Genomic DNA, 21,215 nt, shown 5'->3' with positions numbered 1-21,215 from the left:
GAAGAGGAGAGGGAGGAGGAAGAGGAGAGGGAGGAGGAAGAGGAGGAGGAGGAGAAGGAGGAGAAGAAGAAGGAGGATGAGAAGGAGGAGAAGAAGGAAGAGGAGGAGGAGGAAGAGGAGAAGGAGGGGGGGAGGAGGAGAAGAAGAAGGAGAAGAGACAACAGAGTCAGAGTCCCTTTCACACTAGGATTTCTCTCTTTCATTCTGGAAGTTTTACTTCTAATTTTAAAAAGGACTTCATTGAAGCCAAGCGAAAAGTTGAACTTGTGACAAGAGTGTGTATGCTGTGAGAATGAAACTGTACTCTAAGCAAACTTGGTTTGGCAAAGTATGTAAGAGGCCACAGCATAACTTTTTTTTTTTGACATTTGAGGTATCTACTTTTTTCTTTGAAAAACATGGACTCAAAAATTTAAACAAGAGTCCAGTATATTTTGAAAACTTCTCTCTTGCAAAGATAAAGTGTCATATAGGAGAACTCTGCTTCCCTTAACACAGCAGAACACAGAACCTCTATGGCCAGTCTAGAGATTTGAGGAGGTAATATGAAAAGGTGGTTATCTAATTCTAAGTGTTTGATTCTGATCTGCCTGAGTTTCCCCTTCTCAGGTCTTTCTCACTGGGGCCCCGATTCATATTGTCATGCTGACTTCATTGATTCTTGGAGTTCGTTTTAGTTTGGATCCCATGGAGATTAAAACCATAAAACACAAGAAAATTCAGATGCATGCTACAACACGGATGATCCTTGAGGATCTTATGCTAAATGAATTAAGTCAGTCACAAAAGGACAAATATTGTATGATCTTCTTCATATTAAGTACCTAGTTAGTCAAACTTTTAGCAACAAAGGGTAAAATGGATGTTGCCAAAGGCTGGAAGAATAGAGAGTTACTGTTTAATGGGCACAGAGTTTTACTTTGGGAAGATAAAAAGTGCATGGAAAACCCCCTACCTCAGGTTTTTCTTAATGCAATCGAAACATCATGCGATATTTTTTTTTTCTTTTTTTTTTTTTTTGAGACAGAGTCTCGCTCTGTCGCCCAGGCTGGAGTGCAGTGGCACAATTTCGGCTCACTGCAAGCTCCACCTCCCGGGTTCACGCCATTCTCCTGCCTCAGCCTCTCCGAGTAGCTGGGACTACAGGCGCCCGCCACCACGCCCGGCTAACGATATTTTAAAAAATAATCTAATAAAAAGAAGAGAACAGACATACACACATACCCAAGAAATAGTTTTATAGAAACAGCTTAGTTTGCAAAGTCTTATAAAACTTTCTCTTTGCTTGAATCTTGTACTTCCTAAAATACGTTCACCTCTAGGCAGAGTATCACCTGTCACCTGACATCTAGGAGTTCCTTCTGAAGCACTTCAGCTTCATATGGTTAAAAGCAGAGACACAGTTTCCCAGTCGGTAGCTCGCAAAGTTATCTCTCACTCAGTTTGAGAAATGAGTGGAGACAATGGGTACCAACAGAGATTGTAGCTTTATATAGGCTCACCCCATACAGCAATTAACCTCCACATAGCCACACATACAGCAACAACATAGTCATGTCAAAAACTCCCAACAATAGGTAGCAAAATCATATAACTGTCATTTATGAAACTCCTATTATGTGCCAAGCAGTATACTAGGTTCTTTACATGCTAAATTTTATTTAAGGCAAAAACTACATGATATTTAAAGTAATATTCTTTAAATACCTACGAATGGATTTCACTTCTTTTTTAGAACTCAAAGTTTAAAAATTTTCTTATTGTGGTAAAATATGCATAAAATAAAATTTACCAGTCTAACAATTTTCACATATATAGTTCAGTGCCATTAAGTACATTCACGTTGTTGTATTATTATAACCATCACCATCACTCACACTCAGAACATTTTTATCTTTCCAAAGTAAAACTTTACGCCCATTAAACAATAACTGTCCATTCTTCTAGCCTTTGGCAACAACCATTTCACCTGTTGTTTCTAAAATTTTGACTAATTTAGGTACCTAATATCAGGGGGATCATACAATATTTATCTTTTTATGACTGACTTATTTCGTTTGGCATAAGGTCCTCAAGGTTTATCCATGTTGTAGCATGCATGTGAATTTCCTTGCATTTTATGGTTAAATAATATTTCATTGTATGTATATATTACATTTTGTTTATTTATTCATCTGTTCATGGACACTTGTGTTGCTTCCACCTTTTGACTATTGTGAATGATGCTGCTATGAACATGGTTGTGCAGAAGTCAAAGTTTTAATAGTTCAGGAACTATATTTATTTGAAAGCTTGTTTATAGGAGACATAAGACCCAGTGTTTCTTAGACCAGTAGAATGATCATGATTAACATTAATTGATTGCACATTTCAAAATAGCTAGAAGAGAATAATTCAAATGTTCCTATTGCAAAGAAAAATAAATGTTTAAAGTGATGGATATTCTAATTACTCTGAGTTGATTAAATGAGTGTATCAAATTATCACATGTACAGCAAAAATATGTACAGCTATTATGTATCAATAAAATTAATTGATTTTAAAAAATCTGGCAATAAACTTCTTTCACAGATATTTAGTGATTCCTGCATTTCTTTAAATAGTTAAGTGTAAAATTAGTGGTCTCCTTTACAGCTCACACTTAAACCACTTCAATACTTACAAACAGATAATAGCATTCTTAGGGAAAGCAAAAAGGGAATATCTGGAAATACTTAAATTGAACTTGACATATAATTTATTTTTAATCAAAATATGTTAAAATGTTATTAAAGTCATGAAAACACATTATTTAAAAAACTGAGACTAAAGAAGATCTTATAATAAAAACATATCACTTCTTTCCACATTCAGTCCCTCAACAACTATTTTTAAAGGTTTTAGCTAGTTTGTTCTGGTAGAGAATGCCATGTCTCTAAATACTGTGTTTGAACCAAGTTTTTAAAAAATTATTTATACATATGAAATTAACCCTTACAGAATTTCTGTATAATGACTGATAATCCAGTCCCCTTATACTTGTCTACCACTTCTGTTCTATAATCATAATTAAGTCATCTGGACTTGTTGATATGAAATATTTGTAAATAATTAACTGCATTTACCTAACCTATGAAAATACTGTTTACTGAAGAGAGAAGTATATATGATCATAATATTTCTTCTTTTACAGGTTTTGGCTTACTTAGAGTTTTAATTTAATTTTCCAATTATAAGTTTATTTTATCCTTCTTTTTTTTAATTTAACTATTATATTTTCCCAAAGACCAGTGATCTAGGACCCCTCAACTCAGGTTTTTCTCTATTTTATTCCCTGGTTGAACTTTTTATTTCCTGGAACATGTGTCTTCCCTCATTATAGGTTTATTCACTTGTTTTGTTGACGCATGTCTTCAGAGAACTTCCTAAGGAAGATTGTAAAAGAGAATTTTCTGAGCTTTTACATACATGAAAGTGGTTTTGTCTTCTACCCTAACACATGATTGGTAGTTTTTCTTGATATAGAATTCTAGGTTGAAAATTATATTACTTCAGAGTTTCCTCTGCCTTTTAAGTGTTGCTGATGACAAAGATGGTCCCAATCTGATGATTATTCTTCATAGTGATTTGGTTTTTCCAATAGGAAACTTTTAACTAGACTTTCTAAATTTTCTAACGATGTACTTAGCTGTGTGGGGGTGTGTGTGTGTGATTTTACAGAACACTTGCAGAACTGCTTCAGATTGAAAATTCAACCTTCAAATCAGGAAAATTCTCTATTATTTCTTTGAGAATTTCTTGCTTTCTATTTTTCTCTATTCTTTTTTCTGTAACATATTAGTAATTGGTGTCATTTTCCATGTTTATTTTCATTTTTCTTATATTATCCGTTATACTTATTTCTATTTTCTTAGATATTTGTTTTATTTTATGTTTCAAACTTTGTATTAAATTCACTACTTCACTTATCATATTTAAAATTCCTAAGAACTTATTTTTGTCCCCTAACTTATCCTTCCTCACAGCATTCTTTTTTATTATAAAATATCTTCCTTAATCTCTTTAAGAATACTAGGTTTTTAAAGTTCTCTTCCTTTTGAAATATGTTACAAGCTTTAATTTTAAAACAGTTTTAGGTTTACGGAAAATTGTGAAGATGGTACAGGGTATTTTCATATACCTGACCTCTGATTTTCCACCATTAAAAGAATATTTTACATTGGCAGGGTGTATTTTGTCACAATTAATAGGACAATATTGATAACTATGACTAACTAAAGTACCTAAATCAAAGTACTGGTCATGCATTTTGTAGCATGTATCTCAATTAAGATTTATCTAAGAAATTGCTTTACGAATCTGAGTGCTCCTGTATTGGGTGCATATTTATTTAGGATAGTTAGCTCTTCTTGTTGCATTGATCCGTTTACCATTATGTAATGCCCTTCTTTGTCTTTTTTGATCTTTGTTGGTTTAAAGTCTGTTTTATCAGAGACTGGGATTGCAACCCCTGCTTTTTTTTTTTTTTTGCTTTCCATTTGCTTGGTAAATATTCCTCCATCCCTTTATTTTGAGCCTATGTGTGTCTTTGCACGTAAGATGGGTCTCCTGAACACGGCATACTGATGGGTCTTGAATCTTTATCCAATTTGCTAGTCTGTGTCTCTTAATTGGGGCATTTAGCCCATTTAAATTTAAGGCGAATATTGTTATGTATGAATTTGATCCTCTCCTTATGATGCTAGCTGATTATTTTGCCCCTTAGTTGATGCAGTTTCTTTATAGTGTTGAATGTCTTTACAATTTGGTATGTTTCTTCAGTGGCTGGTACCGGTTTTCACTTTCCATATTTAGTGCTTCCTTTAGGAGCTCTTGTAAAGCAGGCTTGGTGGTGACAAAATCTCTCAGCATTTGCTTGTCTGTAAAGGATTTTATTTCTCCTTTGCTTATGAAGCTTAGTTTGGCTGGATATGAAATTCTGGGTTGAAAATAATTGTCTTTAAGAATGTTGAGATCTACAAAGAGACTTAGACTTCCACACAATAATAGTGGGAGATTTTAACACCCCACTGTCAATATTAGACAGACCAACAAGACCAACAGAAAATTAACAAGGATATTCAGGACTTGAACTCAGCTCTGGACCAAGCAGACCTAATAGACATCTACAGAACTCTCCACCCCAAATCAGCAGAATATACGTTCTTCTCAGCACCACATCACACTTATTCTAAAATTGACCACATAATTGGAAGCAAAACACTCCTCAGTAAATGCAAAAGAATGAAAATCATAACAAACAGTCTCTCAGACCACAGTGCAATCAAATTAGAACTCAGGATTAAGAAATTCGCTCAACTACATGGAAACTAAACAACCTGCTCCTGAGTGACTACTGGGTAAATAATGAAATTAAGGCAGACATAAAGCAGTTATTTCAAACCAATTAGAGCAAAGACACAATGTACCAAACTCTCTGGGATACAGCTAAAGTGGTGTTAAGATGGAAATTTATAGCACTAAATGCCCACAGGAGAAAGCAGGAAAGACATAAAATTGACACCCTAGTATCACAAAAGAACTAATGAAGCAAGAGCAAACAAATTCAAAAGCTAGCAGAAGACAAGAAATAACTAAGATCAGAGCAGAACTGAAGGAGATAGAGTCACAAAAAACTCTTCAAAAAATCAATGAATCCAAGAGCTAGTTTTTTGAAAAGATTAACAAAATAGATAGACTGCTATCCAGACTAATAAAGAAGAAAATAGAGAAGAATCAAACAAACACAATAAAAAAATGATAAAGGGGATATCACCACTGATTCCACAGAAATACAAACTACTATCAGAGCTTACTATAAACACCTCTATGCAAATAAACTAGAAAATCTAGAAGAAATGGATAAATTCCTGGACACATACACCCTCCGAAGACTAAACCAGGAAGAAGTCAAATCCCTGAATAGACCAATAACCAGTTCTGAAATTGAGGCAGTAATTAATAGCCTACCAGGAACAAACAGATTCACAGCTGAATTCTTCCAAAAGTACAAAGAGGAGCTGGTACCATTCCTTCTGAAACTATCCAAACAATAGAAATAGAAGGACTCCTCCCTAACTCATCTTATGAGGACAGCATCATCCCGATACCAAAACTTGGCAGCGACACAACGACAAGAAAAGAAAATTTCAGGCCAACATTCTTGATGAACATTGATGAGAAAATCCTCAACAAAATCCTGGCAAACTGAATCCAGCAGCACATTAAAAAACGTACCCACCATGATCAAGTCAGCTTCATTCCTGGGATACAAGCCTGGTTCAACATACACAAATCAATAAATGTAATCCATCACATAAACATAACCAATGACAAAAACCACATGATTATCTCAATAGATTTAGAAAAGGCCTTAGATAAAATTCTACACCACTTCATGCTAAAATCTCTCAATAAACTAGGTATTGATGGAGCATGTCTCAAAATAATAAGAGCTATATATGACAAACCCACAGCTAATATAATTCTTAATGGGCAAAAGCTGGAAGCATTCCCTTTGAAAACCACACAAGACAAGGATGCCCTCTCTCACCATTCCTATTCAACATAGTATTGGAAGTTCTGGCCAGGGCAATCAGGCAAGAGAAAGAAATAAATAGTATTCAAATAGGAAGAGAGGAAGTTAAATTGTCTCTGTTTGCAGACGACATGCTTGTATATTTAGAAAACCCCATCATCTCTGCCCAAAATCTCCTTAATCTGATAAGCAACTTCAGAAAGTCTCAGGATACAAAATCAATGTGCAAAAATCACAAGCATTCCTACACACCAATAATAGATAAACAGAGAACCAAATCATGAGTGAAGGCCCATTCACAATTGCTAAAAAGAGAATAAAATGTCTAAGTATACAACTTACAAGGGATGTAAAAGACCTCTTCAAAAAGAATTACAAACCACTGCTCAAGGAAATAAGAGAGAAGACAAAAAAATGGAAAAACATTCCATGCTCATGGATGGGAAGAATCAATCTCATGAAAATGGCCATACTGCCCAAAGTAATTTATAGATTCAGTGCTATCCCCATCAAGCTGCCATTGACTTTCTTCACGGAATTAGAAAAAAAAAAACTACTTTAAATTTCATGTGGAACCAACAATGCACCAGTATAGCCATGACAATCCTAAGCAAAAAGAACAAAGCTGGAGGCTTCACACTACCTGACTTCAAACAATATTACAAGGCTACAGTAACCAAAACAGCATGGTATTGGTACCAAAACATATATACAGACCAATGGAACAGAACAGAGGCCTCAGAAATAATGCCACACATCTACAACCATCTGATCTTTGACAAACCTGACAAAAACAAGAAATGGGGAAAGGATTCCCTATTTAATAAATGGTGTTGGGACAACTGGCTAGCCATAGGCAGAAAACTGAAACTGGACCCCTTCCTTACACCTTATACAAAAATTAATTCAAGATGGATTAAAGACTTAAATGCAAGACCTAAAACTATAAAAACCCTTGAAGAAAACCTAGGCAATACCATTCAGCACATAGGCATGAGCAAAAACTTCATGACTAAAACAACAGAAGCAATGACAACAAAAGCCAAAATTGACAAATGGGATCTAATTAAACTAAAGAGCTTCTGCACAGCAAAAAAACTATCATCAGAGTGAATGGGCAACTTAAAGAAAGGGAGAAAAATTTTGCAATTTATCTATCTGATAAAGGGCTAATATCCAGAATCTACGAAAACTTAAACAAACTTACAAGAAAAAACAAACAGCCCATCAAAAAGTGAGTGAAGGATATGAACAGACACTCCTCAAAAGAAGAACAAACATATGAAAAAAAGCTCATTATCACTGGTCATTAGAGAAATGCAAATTAAAACCACAATGAGATACCAACTCATGCCAGTTAGAATGGTGATTATTAAAAAGTCAGGAAACAACGGATGCTGGAGAGGATGTGGAGAAATAGGAATGCTTTTACAATGTTGGTGGAAGTGTAAATTAGTTCAACCATTGCAGAAGACAGTGCGGCAATTCCTCAAGGATCTAGAACCAGAAATATCATTTGACCCAGCAATTCCATTGCTGGGTATATAACCAAAGAATTATAAATCGTTCTACTATAAATACACACGCACCTATATGTTTATTGAAACACTATTCACAATAGCAAAGACTTGGAACCAACAAAAATGTCCATCAATTATAGACTGAATAGAGAAAATGTGGCACATATACACCATGGAATACTATTTAGCTATATAAAGGATGAGTTCATGTCCTTTGCAGGAACATGGACGAAGCTAGAAACCATAATTCTCAGCAAACTAACACAGGAAAAGAATACCAAATACCGTATGTTCTCACTCATAAGTGGGAGTTGAACAACGAGAACACACGGACACAGGGAGGGGAACATCACACACCAGGGCCTGTGAGGGGTTTGGGAGCTAGGGGAGGGCTAGCATTAGGAGAAATACCTAATGTATATGACAGGTTGATGGGTGCAGCAAACCACCATGGCACGTATATACTTGTGTAACAAACCTGCACGTCCTGCACATGTATCCCAGAACTTTAAGTATAATAAAAAAAACTTGCATAACTTTTTTTTCTTTTTTTGAGACAGAGTCTTGCTTTGTCGCCCAGGCTGGAGTGCAGTGGCGCGATCTCCGCTCACTGCAAGCTCCGCCTCCCGGGTTCACGCCATTCTCCTCCCTCAGCCTCCCGAGTAGCTGGAACTACAGGCGCCTGTTACCAGCCCCAGCTAATTTTTTGTATTTTTAGTAGAAATGGGGTTTCACCGTGTTAGCCAGGATGGTCTTGATCTCCTGACCTCATTATCTGCCCGCCTCTGCCTCCCAAAGTGCTGGGATTACAGGCGTGAGCCACTGCTCCCAGCAAAACTTGCATAACTTTTATGCAAGTTTTAAAAATACAAAATTTTCTCCCTAAAGTTAAAAAAAAGATTTATCTGATATTTTTCTCATAATTAGGCTAGAATTTTTGGGTTTTGGGAAGAAACCCATAGAGGTAAGAAGTCATACACTCATTACATCACATCAGAGATATTATGTCAACTTTATCATGTCAATATGATTTATTACAATTGACGTTAATCTTAAACACCCACCCGGTGCTGTGGCTCATGCTTTCTGGAATTACAAGGTACTTCTGGCTTATGTAGTTATGTTTTATGCTATAGTCTTAGAATCAACCATTTTCTCAAGGATCCCTGGTTCCTATTACTGGGGAGTGCTATTAGAAAACAAGTTCTGGATAGTAAATATATTCATTACTACTGGGGCACTGTTACTTTCAGATATATTCAGCTGGCAATGCAAGGAAATATATGTGTGAATACTAACCAAAGTTTATACATATATCTATAAATTATTCTGTATGCAACCACTCACTTCAACAGTGAGAAACTTACCTCCCACTATCAGCTATCTTTTTACTTAATTGTTCAATTCAATATATAGTGGTTTTAGATTTGTTATCCTGTACCTCCACGGTAATCAACATTATCGACCAGAAAACAATCTTATGTACTGTTTCTTCTGCCTTTACACTGTAAAAGTCTGCGAGTTAGTTTTTACAAATGCACAGTGTCCTGCATATACCAATACAATAACATATAGAATAGTTTTATTACCCTGAAAGATTCCTTGTGTTTCACTTACTCAAACTTCCCACAAAAGTCTTAGCAACCACTAATCACAAAATTGAAATAATACAGTATGTAGCCTTTTCAGACTGGTTTCTTTCACTTAGCAATATGCATTTAAAATCCATCTATGTCATTTTATGCCTCAATTGTTCATTTCTTTTTATTGCTGAATACTAATTCATTTTATGTATAAGCCAGTTTATCTATTCACCTATTGAGAGACATCATGGTTTGCTTCCATTTTTGCATATAAGAATAAAGTATTATAAACATCCTTGTTCAGGTTTTTCTGTAGTTTTCAAATCAGTTTGGTAAATACCTCACAGCATGATTGCTGGATAGTATGATAAAGACTATATTTAACTTTCTAAGAAACTGCTTGAGTACCTGTACCATTTTTGATTCCCAACTCAAATGAATGAGAGTTCTTTTTTTTGAGATGGAGTCTCTCTCTGTTGCCCAGGCTGGAGTGTGGTGGCATGATCTCAGCTCACTGCAAGCTCCACCTCCCAGGTTTATGCCATTCTCCTGCCTCAGCCTCCCAAGTAGCTGCGACTACAGGCGCCCACCACCACACCTGGCTAATTTTTTTTTGTATTTTTTGGTAGAGACAGGGTTTCACCGTGTTAGCCAGGATGGTCTCGATCTCCTGACCTCGTGATCCACCTGCCTCGGCCTCCCAAAATGCTGGGATTACAGGCATGAGCCACCATGCCCAGCCGAGAGTTCTTATTATTCCATATTCTCATCAGCATTGGGGATTGTCAATGTTTTGGATTTTTGCCATTTAGCCAGAGGTCCAAAAAATGATAATTCTAATAGATATGTAGTGATATAGCATTATTGTGTTAATTTTTAATTACTTAATGAAAAATTATGTTAAGCATCTTTTCATATGCTTATTCTCCATTTGCATATTTCCTAGAGTGTCTATTCAGATTTTTAGCCCACTTCTTATTAGATTAATTTTTTACTAATAAGTTTTAAGAGTTCTTGTATATTTTGGATACAAGTCATTTATAATATATAACCTTGATTGCTTTTTAACTCAAATTCAACAATGATACACTGGGCAACTACAATTAAAACTTTAGGGTACAAGTTACTTAGACTACAGAGATGATCTATTGTTCTTTTTCAAAAGGAGCTTATAATAAAATGAGGCATAAGACAAATAAAAGATAAACTAAAAATGGCCCTTTGATGAAGAATGCACAACCACCAGTAAATGATGTAACCCACAAATGACACCAAAGTTCAGGGGAAAACAAGGCAGCTGGATAATATACCATCATAGAAAGACAGAGGAGGTACAGATACAGTAGAATAAAAATTAATTATTTTGGAGGTGGTAGTAGAGAAAAAGAGTAATTGTCAAATAATCCTGCTTTAGAGCTGAGAATAGAAAGCCTGTTTGTAGTGGTAAGAAAAAATTGAGACTTTAGAATTAAAACTTTACTCTGCTTTTCTATGAGAATGACAAAAAATATACCAGTTGGAAAGTAAAAGCATAAATTGAGAAAATGACATCAGCAATATTGTGGAGCCCTCATCTCCTCACAGAAACACTAATATAAACAATCATTCATGCATGAAAAAATCCTTCACAAGAGCTCTTAATTTCAGGTAAGAGATTATAGCATCTGAGTGTTGGACATAAATGAGAAAGAATGAATTGAAGAAGGTGGAAAGGACAGTTTTATATTGCCTGTGACACTCTCTCCTAAGCCTATGCAGCACTGAACCGAGAGAAACATCCTCTGTGTGGGGAAGGAGAGTGGGCTAAGTATCCTACTTCATCCTGGACACTAGTACCAGGTCTATCCCAGTGAACCCTGGTGCTATCCCAACCATCTATGGCCCCAAGCTCCAGACTCTCCTTAAAGACTTAAGCTTCAGACTTGCCCCAGCACCAGGCAAACTCTCATAGCTCAGATTCCAGATTGACTATGTGAATGAATCTTAAGATCTTGTTCATTCTCAAGGACCCAAACCCTAGCAAGCCAACCAATAGACTACAGCAGAATGCCTGCCTGTGAACTCCACCAACTGGCCTATCTAGAATATCTGGTGGGAGTGATTGGTGAAGAGCTGTTTCTTTTGGACACAATGTATAAAGGCTGGAAGCTGTATCTACTTCTTCAAATGTGCAAGCACAAACACAAGCCCATAATGATCACAAATAATAAGGGAAACATGACACCAATAGGAATGAGGTAAAGCACAAGTAACTGAAGTTAAAAATCAAGATCTATGAATTGTCTAACAAAGAATTCAAAATAATCATCTTACACAATTCAGTGATCTACAAGAGAACACAGATGTACAATTAAACATAATCAGGAAAACAATATTTGAACAACATTAAAAGCTCAACAAAGAGAAAGAAACACTAAAGCAGAACCAAACAGAAATTCAGGAGCTAAAGAATACAATAACTGAACTGAAAAATATCATACAGAGTTTTAACAGCAGATTTGATAAAGCAGAAGAAAGAATCAATTTGCTGGAAAACAGATCATTTGAAATTACAATCAGAAGAACAATAAATAAATAATAAGAAGAAAGCCTATAGGACTTTTGGTATGACATCAAGTAAACCAAATAATTACAAAATAGATAAAAATAAGTTTTAAAAAATTTAAGAAGACTGAAATAATATTAAGTATCTTTTCTACCACAATGGAATGAAACTAGAAATCAATAACATAAAAAATTGAAAACGAACAAATATGTAAAAATTAAAGCCCTGGGCAACAAATGGGTCAAAAAAATGAATCAAAAGGGAAATAAAAAATATTTTGAAGTAAATGAAAATGGAAACTTACAATATGCAGCAAAAACAGTTTTAAGAGGGAAGTTTAGGCTGGGCGTGGTGGCTCACACCTGTAATCTCAGCACTTTTGAGGCCAAGGCAGGTGGATCACCTGAGGTCAGGATTTCGAGACCAGCATGACCAACATGTGAAACCTCGTCTCTACTAAAGATACAAAAATTAGCTGGATGTGGTTGCAGGCGTCTGTAATCCCATCTACTTAGGAGGCTGAGGCAAGAGAATTGCTTGAACCTGGGAGGCGGAGGTTGTGGTGAGCCGAGATCACACCATCGCACTCCAGCCTGGGTGCCAGAGTGAGACACTGTCAAAAAAAAAAAAAAAAAAAAAAAAAGGAAGTTTACAGTACAAACACCTGCATTAAGGAAAAAATAAAAAAATAGGCTGGGCACAGTGGCTCACCCCTATAATCCCAGCACTCTGGGAGGCCAAGGCAGGTGGATCACCCGAGGTCAGGAGTTTGAGACCAGCCTGGTCAACATGGTGAAAACCCATCTCTACTATAAATAAAAAAATTAGCTGGGCACAGTGGCAGGCACCTGTAATCCCAGCTACTCAGGAGCCTGAAGCAAGAGGATCACTTGAACCCTGGAGCCAGAGGTTGCAGTGAGCGGAGATCATGCCAATGCACTCCAGCCTGGGCTGCAAGAGTGAAACTCCATCTCGAGAAAAAAAAATGAACAATCTAAATTTATACCTCAAGAAATTATAAAAAGAAAATAAACTAAGCTAAAGAAAAGCAGATAAAACGAATTAAAATTAGAGCAGAAATAAATATATTGGAGACTAGAAAAATAATAGGAAAAATAAATAAAATTAAGAATTGAGTTTTGGAAAGATAAACAAAATTGACAAATTTTCAGCTGGACTAAGAAAAAAAGAGGGAGATTAAATAGAGTAGCCAGTAAACATTAGCTCTTCAATTGGATCACCCAGTAGGACATATTGGGATTCACCAAGGAAGCAACATGACCCATGGAGCTCAGAGAGGAATGAGACAGGACAGCCACCAACCTGGGACTGGCACAAAGCCAAAGGAGGCTCCCAACCATGGGGAAATGGTGAGTGAGCAAGAGGCCCCAGGGACTCACTTTGGCCAGAGATCTTTACAATACTGGGCACAGGAGATCCCCACTGACCCCCTATCCCTGCGGCCTCCAGATATGCAAAGTTGCATGGAGTCTGGGCAGAGCTGCCACAGAGACCCACATGAAGCCCCAAGGGCCTTCGACCCCTGAGCACCCTGGCACCAACAAGGTAGGCCAGGATCTCTCACATACCTCGAGGAAGGGCTACATCCATAGTGCTAAGGAGTGGGCAGACTACAGGCCTTGCCTCCACTATACCTCATGAAGAAAAGCTCACTGGCCTGGGACCCTAGTGCAACCACCCCACTCCTGCCTTAGCATTTGGGCTGGCTGCAGCCCTGCAATTCTCTGGGACAGAGCTTCCAGAGGTAACCCACAGGCCTATAGCTTATGCCATTGTTGCAGCCCCCAACCTTACTGCCTTCAGGCTGGGGAGAGAGTGAGGAGCCCAAGAACAATTGCAGTCTTCCAGCACACTGCAGCTCCCTTATGGAAAAGCAGCCAGACTGTTTTCCATACAAGTTTCTGCCCCTGCTACTCATCACTAGGCAGGGCTTCCTGACCTGGGCCCCCAGCATAGCTGTCCTGCCCTTACGTGATTATGTCAGTCAGTGGTGGCTCTGGTTTCTCTGGGGTAAAGTTCTCAGAGACAATTCACAGGCTCTCTGCCATTGCCGCTGCAATGGTACCACCTTTGTGGCCCTTAGTCTAAGGAACAAAGACCATGATTACTTTGCTGGCACCTCCAGCATGATGCAACACCATACAGAGTGGAGCCCTCTCTTCACTTTGAGCCCCTGATCCTCTGCTCTTCACTAGGCAAGGCCACTGTCTTGGGATGGCAGTGCAGCTGCCCTACCCCCTACTCAACATTCCCTTTGGAGTAGCTTTATGTCTGTTGGGGTGGAGCTTGCAGAAGCAACTGACAACCCCTTTTCCACTGCTGCTACAGCAGTACCCACCCTTGCTGCCACAAGACTGGGGAAAAATCAAAGAGCCTCAGTACTTCACTTTCACCTCCAACATGCTACAGCCACCCTACAGAGAAAAGGGCAAACTGTCTTCCCTGTAAGAACCCCTGCTTGTAACCAGACAGGGCTCCCCTCTGGCTTGGGCCCACAGTGCAACTCCCACATCCCCGGCTGATCGTTTTGATTGGCAGTTGTGTTTCTCTTGGGTGGATCCCTGAGAGACAAGTGAATGGCTATCTACCAATGCTATTGCCAAGGTCTCTGCTCCTGCCATCCCCAAGATGAGAATTGAACAAAAAGTTTGAGCTGACCCCAGGGTTGTGGTGTGCAGCCTGGGAATGCCAACCCACAATCTGAGACCAGCACTTGAGTGGAAGAGGAGCTCACACTTTCAGAGGACTGAGAGAGAGCATAGCTGCAAATACAAGAAAATACATAACAGTGACATGGCTAAGTAAGAGCTTATCCCAGTCATTACACTTAGGCACCATCTACTGGATCACAGCCCAAACTTCAACACCAAAAATACTTTGCTAATATATCCCCATATTAAAGAAAGGACAACGATTCAGCCACAAATAAAGACCCTACACAAAGCCTCAGCCACCTAAAAAAATCCAAAAATGAAGCCAACTGACTGTACTCAAATTAAACCATAGTTAAATGAAAATCAGCACATACAGATGAGAAAGAACCAGCTCAAGAACTCTGGCACCTAGAAAAGACAGAGTGTCTCCTTACCTTCAAATGACTGCACTAGCTCCTCAGCAATGGTTTTTAACCTGAATGTAGTAGCTGAAATGACAGGCATAGAATTCAGAATCTGATGGCAACAAAGATCACAGAGATTCAAGAAAAAGTTGAAACCTATTCCAAGGAATCTAAGGAATCCAGTAAAATAATTCAAGAGATGAAAGACAAAATAGCCATCTAAAGTAATAGTCAAACTTGTCTAATAGAGGTGAAAAACTTTTTACAAGAATTTCATAACACAATCAGAAATGCTAACAGCAAAATAGACCAAGCTAAGGAAAGAACCTCAGAGCTCAAAGACAAGTTATTTTAATTAATGCAGTAAAACAAAAATAAAGAAAAAATAATTTAAAATTTAAAAAAGAATCTCTGAGAAATGTGGAATTATGTAAAGAGACCTAACCTATGACTCATTGATATCCCTGAAAGAGAGGGAGAGAGAACAAACAACTTGCGAAATATGTTTGAGACTATTATCCATGAACATTTTCCTAACTTCCGTAGAAAGTTTGACATTCAAATTCAGAAAATTGAGAGCCCCTGCAAGATGCTATAGAAGAGTACCATCCTCAAGATGCATAGTCATCAGATTCCCCAAGATCAATGTGAAAGAAAAAATATTAAAGTCAACTAGAGAGAAGGGGCAGATAATCTACAAAGGGAACCTCATTAGGCCAAGAGTGGACTTTTCAATATAAACCTTACAAGCCAGAAGAGATTGGGAGCATACATTCAGCATCCTCAAAAAGAAAAAAAAAGAAATTTCAACTAAGAATTTCGTATCCAGCCAAGCTAAACTTTATAAGTAAAGGTGAAATAAAATTATTTTCAGGTAAGCAAATGCTAAGGCAATTCATCACCACAGGACCTATCTTACAAGAGGTCCTTAGGGGAGTGCTAAACATGGAAAGGAAAGAACGTTACTGGCCACCAAAAAAACACACTTAAATACATAGATCATTGCCACTGTGAAGCAACTACACAATCAAGTCTACATAACAACCAGCTAAAAACAAAATTCGCATATGTCACTATTAACCTTGATGTAAACTAGCTAAATGCCCCACTTAAAAGGCATAGAATAGTGAGTTGGATAAAAAAGGAAGACCTGGCTGGGCGCAGTGGCTCACACCTGTGATCCTAGCACTTTGGGAGGCCAAGGTGGGCAGATCATGAGGTCAAGAGATTGAGACCATCCTGGACATCATGGTGAAACCTCGTCTCTACTGAAAATACAAAAATTAGCTGGGTGTGGTAGTGTGTGCCTGTAGTCCCGGCTGCTTGGGAGGCTGGGGCAGGAGAATTGCTTGAACCCCAGAGGCAGAGGTTGCAATGAGCTGAGATCGTGCCACTGCACTCCAGCCTGGCAACAGAGCAAGACTCTGTCTCAGAAAAAACAAAGAAAAAAAGCAAGACCCAATAGTATGCTGTCTTCAAAGAAACCATCTCATGCGAGGACAGGCTTCAGCTCAAAGTAAAGGGATGGAGAAAGATCTACCAAGCAAAAATAAAACAAAAAAGAGCAAGGGTTGCTATTCTTATTTCAGACAAAACATACTTTAACCTAACAACTTTGAAAAAGGGCAAAGAAGGGCATTGCATAATGATATTCAATTCAACAAGTAGATTTAACTGTACTAAGTATACGTACACCTAACACTGCAGCACCAAGATTTGTAAAACAAGTTCTTAGAGACTTATGAAGACACTTAGGTAGCCATAAAGCAATTCTCAACAAATTCAAAAAAACTGAAATCATACCAACCACACTCTCAGTCCACAGCACAATAAAAATAGAAATCAATACCAAGAAGATCATTTGAAATCATGGAATTAAATGAAAATTAAGCAATCTGTTCCTGAATGACTTTTGGGTAAACAAAGAAATTAAAGTAGAAATCAAGAAATTATTTGAAACAAATGTAAACAAAAATACAACACTTCAGAATTTCTGGGACACAACTAAAAAGTGATAAGAGGAAAGTTTATAGTGCTAAATGCCTACATCAAAAACATAGAAAGATATCAAATTACCAACTGAATATCATACCTAGAGAAACTAGAAAAACGAGAGTAAATCAACACCAAAGTTAGCAGAAGAAAAGAAATAAACAGAATCAGAGCTGAACTGAATGAAATGGAGATGAGTAGAACTATGCAAAAGATCAACAAAACCAAAAGTTGTTCCACTGAAAGAATAAATGAGATTGATAGACCACTAGCTAGACTAACACAAAAACAAAGAGAGAAGATCTAAATAAACAATCCAAAATGACCAACAGGACATTATCATGGATGAAGTAGAAATACAAAAATCCTTAGAGACCATTATGAACACATTTGTGCACATAAACTAGAAAATCTAGAAGAAATGGATAAATTTCTGGAAACATACAACCTCCCAAGATTGAACCAGGAAGAAATTGGAACTTTGAAGAGACCAGTAATGCATTCCAAAATTGAATCAATAATTAAAAACCTACCAACCAGAAAAAGCCCTGGACCAGAAGGATTTAAAGCTGAATTCAATCAGATGTATAAAGAAGGGCTAGTACCAATGCTCCTGAAACTATTCCAAAAAATTGAGCAGGAGGGGCTCCTCCCCATCTCATTCTATGAGGACAGCGTCAGTCTGAAATGAAAACCTGATAGACACAAGCAAAAAAAAGAAAAAGAAAAAAAAAAACACAAGAGAGAGAGAAAAAAAAAGAACTTTGGGCCAATATCCCTGGGGAACATAGATGCAAAAATCTTCACAAAATACTTTCAAATCAAATCCAGAAGTATATAAAAAGCTAATCCATTATAATCAAGTAGGCTGTGTTTTCAGGATGCAAGATTGGTTCTGCATACACAACTCAATAAATGTGATTTATCACATAAACAGAAGTAAAAACAAAAACCACATGGTCACTCCAATAGACACAATAAAGACTTTCAACAAAATTCAACATCCCTTTACAATAAAATCAACAAATTAGATATTGAAGAAACATACCTCAAAATAATAGGAGCCATCTAGGGTAAACCCGCAGCCAACGTCAGACTGAACAGGCAAAAGCTGGAAGCATTCCCCTTGAGAAGCGAAACAAAACAAGAACCCCCACACTCACCACTCCTATTCAATATAATACTGGAAGCCCTAGCCAGAGCAATCAGGCAAGAGAAAAAAAATAAAAGGAATTCAAATAGAAGAAAAAAAACTACTCTAAAATAGCTTGGGACCCAATACAGAACCCAAATAGCCAAAGCAATTCTAAGAAAAAAGAGCAAAGCCAGAAGCATCTACCCGACTTCAAACTACACCGCAAGGCTAGAATAACTACAACAGCATGATTCTAGTAGAAAAACAGACACAGACTCCAATGGAACAGGTTAGAGAACTCAGAAATAAAGCTGCACACCTACAACCATCTGATCTTTGACAAAGCTACCAACAACAATCAATGGGGAAAGAATACCCAATTCAGTAAGTGGTGCTGGGATAACTGGCTTAGTCATATGGATAAGATTGGAATTGCACCCCTTCCTTTTAACATATACCAGAATCAACTCAAGATGGATTAAAAACTTAAATCTAAAGCTGAAAATCATTTTTAAAAAACCCTAGAAGAAAACCTAAGAAATACTATTCTGGATATTGGCCATAGCAAAGACTTCATGATGAAGACTCCAAAAGCAATTGCAACAAAAACAAAAAATTGACAAGTGGGACCTACTTAAACTAAGGAGCTTCTGCTCAACGAAAGAAACTATAAACAGAGTAAACAGACAACTCACAGAATGGGAGAAAATATTTGCAACCAATGTATCCAACAAAGATCTAATATCCAGAATTTATGAGGAACTTAAACAAGTCAACAAGCAATAAACGATGCCATTAAGAAAATGGGGAAAGGATATGAACAGACACCTCACAAAAGAAGACATGGATGTGGACAACAAGCATATTAGAAATGCTCAATATCATTAATCATTAGGGAAATACAAATCAAAGCCACAATGAGAGACCATCTCAGACCAGTCAGAATGGCTATTTTTAAAAATCCAAAAAATAATAGATGTTGATGAAGCTGCAGGGAAAAGGGAACACTCATTCCCTGCTAGGGGTATTTAAATTAGTTCAGCCACTGTGTAAAGCAGTCTGAAGACTTCTCAAAGAACTTAAAATAGACCTACTATTCTACCCAGCAATCCCATTACTGGGTATATGCCAAAGGAATTGCAAAGTATTCTACTATAAAAACTATAAAGACACACGCTTGTGTGTGTTCATCACAGTACCATTCGCAATAATAAAGACATGGAGTCAATCTAAATGTTCAAGAGTGGACTGAGTAAAGAAAATGTGGCACATATACACCATAGAATACTATGTAGCCATAAGAAAGAACAAAATTATGTCTTTTGCAGCCACATAGATGGAGATGGAGGCCATTATCCTAAGCAAATTAACACCGAAACATAAAACTAAATACTGCATATTCTTCCTTATAAGTGGGAGCTAAACATTGAGTATACATGGACACAAAGAAGGGAACAATAGACATCGGAGCCTTCTTTAAGGTGGAGGGTGGGAAGAAGGTAAGGATTGAAAAACTACCTATTAGGTATTATGCTGAAATCTGGGTGACAAAAATATCTTTACATAAAACCCCCATAACACAATTTACCCATGTGACAAACCATCTTATGTACCCCTTGAACCTAAAAGTTGGAAAGAAAAATGAAATAAAATAGAGAATCTAGAAAAAAAAAGAGGAAAAAAGAGAGGGGGCTCAAATAAAATTGTAAGTGAAAGAGACAATACACTGATATCACAAAAAAAGAGAATCACAAAAGACTACTATGAACAATTATACGCAAACAAATTAAATAACCTGGAATGAATAAATAAATAAATTCCTAGAAACATATAACCTACCCAGAGTGAATTATAAAGAAATAGAAAACCTGAAAGGGCAAGTAACAAGTAAGGAGAATGAATCACTAAGCAAAAATCTCTCAACAGAGAAAAGCCCAGGACCTCATGACTTCACTGTTGAATTGTACCAACATTTTGAGGAGAATAAAGCCAATTCTTCTCAAAACTTTCCAAAAAACTGAAAGGGAAGAACTAATTCCAAATTTATTTTATAAGGACAGAGTTACCTTGATACTACAGCCAGAAAAGAACAGTATAAGAAAGGAAAATTATAAGCCAGTATCCCTGATAAACGTAAGTGCAAAAACCTTAATAAGATACTAGCAAACTGAATTCAACAGCACATTAAAAGAATCATATACTGTGATCAAGTGAGATTTATCCATAAGATGCAAGGATAGTTCAACATGTGTAAATCAATAAATGTGTTTCCTCATGTTAACAGAATGAAACATAAAAGTCACATGATCATCTTAATAGATGCATAAAACGTGTTTAAGAAAAATTCAACGTTTCTTCATGATTAAAAACTCTCAGGTTAAGTACAGAAGAAATATACTACAACATAGAAAATTCTGTGTATGGCAAGCTCACAGCTAACATATTCTCACAGTAAAAAGCTGAAGCTCTAAGATCAGGACTAAGACAACAATGACCATTCTTGCCACTACTATTCAACATAGTAATCAAAATCCTATCCAGAGCAAGCAGATAGGAGGTAGAAATAAAATGCATCCAAATCAGGAAAGATTTTACTTATCTCTGTTTGCAGAAGACAAGATCTTCTATACCGAAAACCCTAAACACTCCACCAAAAATTGTTAGAATTAATAAATGAATTCAATAAAGTTGCAAGATACAAAAATCAATATGCAGAAGTTAGTTGCATCTCTATACCTTATCAACAAAAAGTGGAGACAAACCCTTTTACAATAGCATCAAAAATAATAGGATACTTGGGAATAA

Source organism: Hylobates moloch, unplaced genomic scaffold, assembly GCF_009828535.3.
Source record: "Hylobates moloch isolate HMO894 unplaced genomic scaffold, HMol_V3 SCAFFOLD_2, whole genome shotgun sequence".
Lineage (NCBI taxonomy): Eukaryota > Metazoa > Chordata > Mammalia > Primates > Hylobatidae > Hylobates > Hylobates moloch.
This window is presented reverse-complemented; position numbering follows the sequence as displayed.